The following is a 10,300-nucleotide window of genomic DNA, read 5'->3' as shown; positions in this document are numbered from 1 at the left end:
TATTCCAAAAGCTAAAGAGGGAATCCTCCCAAAATCTCCCCACAAAGACAGTACCACCCTAATACTAAAACCAGGAAAGGTCATAAAGGAAACCACAGATCAATATCCTTAATGAACATAGATGCAAAAATCCTCAACCAAATTCTAGCTAACCTAATCCAACCGCTTATCAAAAAAAATCCACCATAATCAAATGGGTTTCATAGAAGGGATATGAGGATGATTTAACATATGTGAGTCAATAAGTGTGATACACTGTATAAACAAAACTAAAAATAAAAATTATATGATCATCTCAATAGATGCAGAAAAAGCATTTGACAAAATTCAGCATTGCTTTATGATTAAAACCCTCAGCAAAATCAGCACAGAAGGGTTATATGTTAAGGTAATAAAAGCCATCTATGACAAACCCACAGCCAACATTATGCTGAATAGAAAGAAGTTGAAAGCATTTCCCCTGAAAACTGAAACAAGATAAGGATGCCCACTTTCTTCACTTCTATTCAACATGGTACTAGAAGTCCTTTCCAGAGCTCTCAGGCAAGATAAAGAAATAAAAGGCGTCCAAATCAGTAAAGTGGAAGTCAAACTGTTGCTGTTTGCTGATGATATGATTGTATACCTAGAAAACCCTAAAGTCTCATCCAAAAAGCTCCTAAAACTAAGTGAATTCAGTAAAGTTTCAGGATATAAAATTAATGCACACAAATCAATAGCACTGCTATACACCAACAACCACCAAGTTGAGAATGAAATAAAATATTCAAACCCTTTCACAATAGCCACAGAAACAAACAAAACAGACAAACAAAAACCCTTGGGAATATACCTAATAAAGGAGGTGAAAGAACTCTACAGTGTAAACTACAAAACACAGCTGAAAGAAATCATAGACGACACAAATGGAAACATATCCCATGCTCATGGATGGGTAGAGTCAATATTGTTAAAATGACCATGTTGCCAAAAGCAATCTACAAATTCATTGCAATTCCCATTTAAAATACCACCATGATTCATCACAGAACTAGAAAACACAATTCTAAAGTTTATATGGAGCCAAAAAGAGCTTGCAGAGCCAAAGCAAGACTAAGCAAAAAGAACAAATCTGGAGGTATCACATTACCGAACTTCACGCTACATTCAAACAGCATGGTACTCGTATAAAAATGGGCACATAAGCCAGTGGAACAAAATAGAGAACCCAGAGATAAACCGAAATTCTTACATCAATCTGATCGTTGACAAAGTAAACAAAAACATAAAGTTAGGCAAGTACACTCTATTCAACAAATGGTGCTGGGATAATTGGCAAGCCACATGTAGAAGAATGAAACTGCATCCTCATCTCTCACCTTATACAAAAATCAACTCAAGATGGATAGACTTAAATCTAAGACCTTAAACCATAAAAATTCTGGAAGATAATATTGGAAAAATCCTTCTAGACATTGGCTTAGGCAAAGAGTTTATTACCAAGAACATAAAAGCAAATGAAACCAAAACAAAGATAAATAGATGGAACTTAATAAAGTAAAAAGCTGTACAGCAAAAGAAATAATCAGCAGAGTTAACCAACAACCCATAGAAGGAGAGAAAATACTTGCAAACTATTAGACAAAGGACTAATATCCAGAATCTAGAAGATCACACAAATCATCAAGAAAAAAACAATCCCATCAAAAAGTCAGCTAAGTATATCAACAGACAATTCTCAAAAGAGGATATGCAAATGGCCAACAAACATGAAAAAATACTCAACATCACGAATTATCAGGGAAAACAACTCAAAACTACCATGTAAACTAGTGCAACCTCTATAGAAAACAATATGGAGATTCCTTATAGATCTAAAAGTAGGTCTATCATTTGATCCAGCAATCCCACTACTGAGTATCTAACCAGAGGAAAAGAAGTGATTACATGAAAAAGATACTTGAACACGCATGTTTATAGCAGCACAATTCACAATTGCAAAAATATGGAACCAGCTCAAATGCCCATCAATCAATGAGTGGATAATGAAAATGTGTTTTTTATAAATATACATATATACGTATATACACACACACCATGGAATACTACTCAGTTTTAAAAAGGAACAAAATAATGGCATTTGCAGCAACCTAGCTGGAATTGGTGATCATTATTCTAAGGGAAGTAACTCAGTAATGGAAAACCAAACATCATATATCTGTGGGAGCTAAGTTACAAGGAGGCAAAGGAATAAGAAGATACAATGGACTTTGGGGACTCAGGGGAAAGGGTGGGGAGGGTTGAGGAATAAAGGATTACACATTAGGTATCGTGTACACAGGATAAGTATATCAAAACACTTATGTGGTATATATTAAATAAATGCAATAAAACAGTGCAAAAGTAAAGAATCATTATTCAGGTCAGAAAATAGAAAATTGACAGCACCTCCAGAAGACTCCTCCCAATCACTGCACTTGCTTCCAAGAAAGCACTATCTTAACATTATGTTCACTTTCCTCCTTTTCTTTAGTGTGTGAACACCTTGTTTTTGTTTCTCATTGATAGGTTTGTGACTGTATCTCTGTTATTTTAGGTGGCTATGTAAAGTCATTTTCAATGCTTTATTTGTCTAGTATAGCAATATATCACAATTTAATTATGCTTTCTTCTGTTGTAGACATTTAGTTTGTTACCTTTGCTAAACAAATAGCATACATGCATGCATACATTTCTCTTATGTATATACTGAGGATGAAATCACTCAGTCATAGCATATGCAAAGCTTCAACTTTAGTAGATAATGTCAAACTGATTTCCAGGTTTATGAAAATGTATACACCCACCAATAGAGTATGAGAGATTTCTAATTAACTTTTTTACCAAAACTTGGTGGCATCAGTCTTATTCTTAATTTTAGCCACCCTGATGTGGTCATACATAGTAGTATCTGGGATTTTAATTTGTGTATTCTTATGAGTAATGAAGTTGAGAAATTTTTCATATAAATTATACAATCTCTTGAATTTTGTATTGGGATATAATTAAATGTGTAGGTTAGGTAGGAAAGAAATTATAATTTTAATATTGAGTCATATTATACCACTTCATAGAGTCGTCTTAAATTTTTATCTAACTAGTGTTTTGTAGTTTTCTATATAAAGGTCTTAAACATTTTTTTTCAATTTATTCTTAGTTGATATTTTTCATGGTACTGTAAATGGTATCATTTTACATTATTATCTAAATATGTTTGCTTTTATATGGAAATATAATTAAATTTGTATATTAACTTAGTATCTTGTGCACTTGCTGCATCACATAATCTAACAATTGTTTTGTAGATTATTCCGCATCTTCCATGTATACAAATAAGCATGTCATATGCAAATATGACAATTTCTTTTCTTCCTTTTCAGTTCTTAAATTTTTTGCCTTATTCTTCTAGCTAAGACCTCCAGTATAATATTGAGTAGACATAAAAAACTTCTATAAATTATTGTGATCTAAACACTTTCAACCCAACGCTTTGTTAGTTACGTTTTATTTAGATGCGATTTGTTAGTTTTAGAAAGTTCTACTTCCTATCAGAGGATGAAGGGAGGGAGAAGAGGATTAGGAAAAAAAATTCGTGGGTACTAGGCTTAATACCTGGGTAATGAAATAATCTGTACAACAAATCCTCATCTCACGAGTTTACCGTAGAACAAGCCTGGACCTGTATATCTGAACCTAAAGTGAAAGTTAACTAGAAAAGTTCTGCATTCTTCATTTTCTAAGATTGTTTAACTATAAATGGGTATTGAATATTATCTGTTTTATATGCATTTGTTGAGATCATCACAGATTTGTTCCTTTATAATATATTACATTTATTGATTTTCAAATGTTAAACCAATTTCCATTCCTAGAATACACCAAATTTGTTCATGATGGATAATTCCTTAAAAAAAAAAAAATATATATATATATATAATTATACACATACACACACACAAACGTGTGTGTGTGTGTGTGTGTCTGTATTTTAAAATGTATTTAACCCTTTATTTTCTTCTTTGGGCTTTTAATTATATGTTTGTATGTAAAATTAATGTACTGTTTCCTTTTTGTAATGTCCTTGTCCTGTTAGTTACCAAGGTTATATTACATCTTAAGAAAGGTTAGAAAGTGTTCTAGACTTTGGAAGATTATGTGTAATATTGGTCACATTTCCATTTTAAATGTTTAGTAGAATTTAATACTGAAGCCAGGTAGGGATAGGGTTTTGTTTTTGAGATTTTATATTATGAATTCAACTTATTTAATAGCTTAAGTCTATCTTATTTTCTATTTTTTCCAATTGTCAGTATTGGTAACTTGGGTCTTTACAGAATTTTATGTGTTTCATAAAAAATGCAGAATTTGCATAAAGGTTTTTTAAAACAATATCTCCTTCATTCTTGATCAGTCTTTAATCATCCTTACTCAAATTTAACAGTTTTATTAATCTTATCATATAATCAACTTTAACATTTGTTGTCATCTCTAAGGTTGTACTCTGTTGTATTAATTTTCTGTTCTTCTATTATTTCCTTCCTTCTTTCTTATAATTCAATTTTCTTTTCTTAAATCCTTTAAATAAATTATTCAGTTTCTGTTTATCTTATTTGCTAACATAAGCATATAGATTAAAAAGATACTCCATCTAAGTATAGCTTTAACTGCATGTCACAAGTTTTGATATATAATATTATCATTTTTATTAGTATGTATTTCCTGATTTTTCTCATAATTTTACCTTGCATTAATAGATTAAGAAAAAGTAGATGTCTTAACTTTTTAATGTAGAAGAGTATCTGCTTTTCTTTTTGGTTCCTAATTTAATTATACCATGATCACTTTATCACTAGAACAATTTTTTAAAATGGTCTGTGAGTATTTTTAAGTTCTGAAAATTTAGTGCTTATATGAATCTGAATCTTGGTGACTTATCATTAAAATCCTTTCTGTCTTACTGTCTAATTTATATTATGGCTTTATCAGCTTTTCTCTTGTTATTTTTCTTATGATAAATATTTTGTATCTTTTTACTTTTAACATTTGCATACAGAGTAATATGATCTTTTTGTAATGACTATAGAGAGGAGTTTTAATTTCTTTCTTTCTTTTTTTTTTTTTTTGAGATGGAGTCTTGCTCTGTAGCCCAAGCCACAGTGCAGTGGCACGATTTTGGTTCATTTCAGCCTCCACCTCCTGGGTTCCAGTGATTCTCCTGCTCCAGCCTCAAGAATAGCTGGGATTATAGGCACAAGTCACCATGCCCAGCTAATTTTTGTACTTTCAGTAGAAACGGGGTTTCACCATGTTGGCCAGGCTGGTCTCAAACCTCCTAACCTCAGGTGATTCACCCACCTTGGCCTCCCAAAGTGCTGTGATTACAGGCATGAGCCGCTACACCCAGCCTTACCACGCTTTATATCCTAGTGACCAAGAGGGAGTTCTCAAATTGTAAGTTTTCTTGACTCCCCATCTATAGAGATCAGAGGGCACTTTCATAGCTTTCTTTTAACCATATTTGAAAAATCTTTGTCTTTTAAATATTCTGTTTAATTCATTCATATTTAATGTAAATATTGATGCATTTGGATTTTAATAAACCATAATTCTTTATGTTTCTTCTCTTTGTAGCTTTTTTGTTTTTATTGATTTTTTTAAAATTAAATTTTTATTCTGTTTCCTTCTGTTACTGTAAAGATTATACCCATAACTTTATTAGTTATGCTGGGGACCATAAAATGATATTCCAAAGTAAAATCCTCAGAAGCAGCCTCAGAAACAGTCTTTCTCTGACCTTCTCCTGCCCTCCTATCTCTCACTCTTCTTTCTCCCCTAAGGCAAGCCATAGAAACTAGAATCCACCTTTCCCCTAGGTAGTTCATAGGAACCAGAACCCACCCCCCATCCCTCCCACAAAGCCAGTCATAAATCTTAAATACGACTCTAACCTTTCACTGCTTTTCTCTCTAGGAGCCAGCTATAAAGAAATTCTCTGACATACCCTTGTCTGTTAGTAGGTCATAAGACCCTCATTCCAAAGGGGCCTTGCCCTATGCCTGAGAGAAAAAAATAGTGCTACACAGAGAGGCAAAAAGGAATGTGAACAGAAAAGCCTTGCTAGGTTTCCTCTATTCAGTCTATCAACATTAGATAACAGCCTTTTTATCCAATCACATTTCTTTTTTCTTTGAGACGGAGTCTCGCTCTGTCACCCAGGCTGGTATGCAATGGCATGATCCGGACTCACTGCAACCTCCTCTCCAGTTCAAGCAATTCTCCTGCCTCAGCCTCCTGAGTTGCTGGGATTACAGGTACCCGCCACCATACCCAGCTTGTCCAATCACATTTCTACCTGGTTGTCCATTCATCATGGAAGCTAAGAGTGAAAAATGAGTAGTTTTTCCTTTATCTTTGAGTCTTAATTTTTCAAGACTCCCATGTCATGTAAAACTTTGATTGAACAAATCTGTCCTGTTTTACTCTTTCAAGTCTCTCTTTTGTTGCAGAGTGCTGGCCATGAGTCTTTTAATGGGGGAAAAAGGTATCTCGCCCTTTCCATCCCTTTCCATTTCCTATAAAAATTACAACACAGCTCTTCAACATGGCAAAGTCTAAGACTGATATATTTTAGAGATAGTACCAATACCTTAGAATACATGAAATCCACTTGCCTTACATGGTAGTGTTGACATGTATTTTAAGTGAACACACACCCACACACACACGGATGTATATATATTCTTTCAACTTTTATATTAAGTTTTAAGTTCAGTGGAATATGTGCAGAATGTTCAGGTTCATTACATAGGTAAACATGTGCCATAGTGCTTTGCAGCACAGGTCATCTCATCATGTAGGTATTAAGCTCATCATCCATTAGCTTTTTTCCCTGATGCCCTCCCCTGCTCCCCTGACAGATCCCAGTGAGTGTTCTCTACCATGTGTTCTTGTGTTCTCCTCATTCAGGTCCTACTTATAAGGTGAGAACATGTGGTATTTGTTTTTCTGTTTCTGCTTTAGTTTGCTGAGGATAATGGCTACCAGCTCCATCCACATCCCTGCAAAGGACATGATCTTGTTGCTTTTCAATGTTGTGCAGTATTCCATGGTGAATATGTACCACATTTGTTTTATTCAGTCTATCATTGATAGGCCTTTATGTTGATTGCATGTCTTTGCTATTGGGAATAGTGCTGCATTGAATATATGCATGCATGTGTCCCTATATTAGAATGATTTATGTTCCTTTGGGTATATATCCAATAACGGGATTGTGGGGTCAAATATTATTTCTGCCTCTAGGTCTTTGAGGAATCACCACTCTGCCTTTCACAATGGTTGAATTAATTTACACTCTTATCAATGGTGTGAAAGTATGCCTTTTTCTCTTCAACCTTGCCAGTATCTACTGTTTTTTTTTTTTTTTTTTTTTTTTACTTTTTAATAATAGTTATTCTGGGTGGTATAAGATAGTATCTCATTGTAGTTTTGATTTGCATTTTGCTAATGGTCACTGATGTTGAGCTTTTTTTCATATGTTTGTTGGCCACATGTATATATTTTTTCAGAAGTATCTGTTCATATACTTTTCCCACTTTTTAATTGGGCTGTTTGATTTTTTTCTTGTAAATTTGTTGAAGTTCGTTGTAGACTCTGGATGTTAGACCTTTGTCAGATGGATAAATTGCAAATTTTTCTCTCATACTGTTGGTTGTCTATTTACTCTGATGATACTTTATTTTGCTGTGCAGAAGCTCTTTAGTTTAATTAGATCTCATTTGTCAATTTTTGCTTTTGCTGTAATTGCTTTTGGCATTTTTTGTCATGAAATATTTGCTCATGCTCATGTCCTGAATGATATTGCCTAGATTTTCTTCTAGGATTTTTATAGTTTTGGGTTTCACATTTAAGTCTTTGATCCATCTGGAGTTAATTTTTGTGTAAGAAAAGGATCCAGTTTTAATTTTCTGCATATGACTAGCCAGCACTTCTAGAACTATTTATTAGAGATTCCTTTTCCATTGCTTGTTTTGTCAAGTTTCCTGAAGATCAGATAATTGCAGCTGTTTGATCTTATTTCTGAGGTCTCCAGTCTATTCCATTGGTCTATATGTCTATTCTTGTACCAGTACCCTGCTGTTTTGGTTGTTGTAGCCTTGTTTGAAGTCAGGTAGTGTGATGGCTCCAGCTTTGCTTTTTTTGCTTAGGATTGTCTTGGCTATATGGGCCCTTTTTTGGTTCCATATACATTTTTCAATTGTTTTTTTTTTTTTTTTTGTAATTCTGTGAAGAATATCATTGGTAGTTTAACAGGAATAGCATTTAATCTATAAATTACTTTGGGCACTATGGCCATTTTCCCAATATTGATTCTTACTATTTATGAGCATGGATTGTTTCTCCATTTGTTTGTATCCTCTCTAATTCCTTTGAGCAATGGTTTGTCGCTCTCCTTGAAGAGGTCCTTCACTTATCTTGTAAGCTATATTCCTCAGTATTTTATTCTTTCTGTAGCAATTGTAAATGGAAGTTTGTTCATGATTTGGTTCTGCTTGCCTGTTGTTGGTGTATAGATATGCTAGCAATTTTCACACATTGATTTTATATCCTGAGCTTTTGCTGAATTTGCTTATCAACTTAGGAAGCTTTAAGTGTAAGAAGCTTTAGGGCTGAGGCAATGGAGTTTTCTAGATATAGGATCATGTCAGCTGCAAGCAAAGATATTTGACTTCTTCTCTTATATTTGATTTTTAAATTTCTTTTTCTAGCCTGAGCACCCTGGCCAGACCTTCCAATACTATGTTGATTTGGAGTGATGAAAAGAGGGCATCCTTATTTTGTGCTGGTTTTCAAGGACAATGCCTCCAGTTTTTGCTCATTCAGTATAATATTGACTGTGATGTGTCATTCATGGCTCTCATTATTTTGAGATATGTTCTTTCAATATCTAGTTTATTGAGAGTTCTTTTTTTAACATGAAGGACTGTGGAATTTTATCAAAGGCCTTTTCTGCATCTGTTGAGACAATCATGGATTTTTTGTTTTTAGTTCTGTTCATGTGATGAACATCATTTATTGATTTGCGTATGTTGTACCAACCTTCCATCCTGGGGATGCAGTCAACTAAATCATGGTGGATAACCATTTTTTTTATCGCATTTTAGGTTTTGGGGCACATGTGCAGAGCATGCAATACAGTTGCATAGGTACACACATGGCAGTGTGTTTTGTTTGCTTTCTCTCCTTCACCCACATTTGGCATTTCTCCCCAGGTGGATAACCATTTTGATGTGCTGCTGGATTCAATTTGTGAGTATTTTATTGAGAATTTTTTCATTGATCTTCATCAAGAGTATTGGCCTGAAGTGTTGTTGTTGTTGTTGTTGTATTACCTCCAGGTTTTGATATCAGGATGATGCTGGCATTATAGAGTAAGTTAGGAAGGAGTCCCTCCTTTTTAATTTTTTTGGAATAGTTTCAGTAGAAATGGTATCAGCTCATCTTTGTATCTCCAGAAGAATTCAGCTATGAATCTGTCTGGTCCTGGGATTTTTTTTTTTTGGTTGGTAGGCCTGCCTCATATCTTGCTTTTGGTCTATTCAGGGATTCAATTTCTTCCTAATTCATTCTTGGGTTGGGTATATGTGTCTAGGAATGTATTCATTTCTTCTAGATTTTCTAGTTTCTGTGCATAGAGTTATTTATAGTATTCTCTGATGGTTGGTTGTTTTCTGTAGGGTTGGTGGTGATATCTTCCATATAATTTTTTATTGTGTTTATTTTCTTCTCTTTTTTCTTCTCTATTAGTCTAGCAAGTGGTATCTATATATTTTATTAATTAAAAAAAAGCAGCTCCTGGATTCATTGCTTTTTTTGAAGGGTTTTTGTATCTCTGTTTCCTTCAGTTCAGCTCTGATTTTGGTTATTTCTTGCCTTCTGAGATTCTTTCTTCTATTTCATCTATTTTGCTGTTGATACTTGTAATGCGTGGTGAAGCTCTTGTGTTACACTTTTCCATCAGGTCAGTTATGTTCCTATCTAAACTGGCTATTCTGGTTATCAGCTTCTGTATTGTTTCATCATTATTCTTAGCTTGTTTGCATTGGGTTACAGCATACTTCTTTAGCTCAGTGAAGATTATTACCTACCTCCTGAAGCCTACTTCTCTGTCTGTTCAGCCATCTCAGCCTCAGGCCAGTTCTGTGCCATTGCTGGAGAGGTATTGAGGTCATTTGGAGGAGAAGAGGCCCTCTGCTTCTTTGAGTGTTCAGCATTTTTGCAT

The sequence above is a fragment of the Callithrix jacchus genome, chromosome 14 (genome assembly GCF_049354715.1).
Source record: "Callithrix jacchus isolate 240 chromosome 14, calJac240_pri, whole genome shotgun sequence".
NCBI lineage: Eukaryota > Metazoa > Chordata > Mammalia > Primates > Cebidae > Callithrix > Callithrix jacchus.
Note: the sequence above shows the minus strand (reverse complement) of the source record.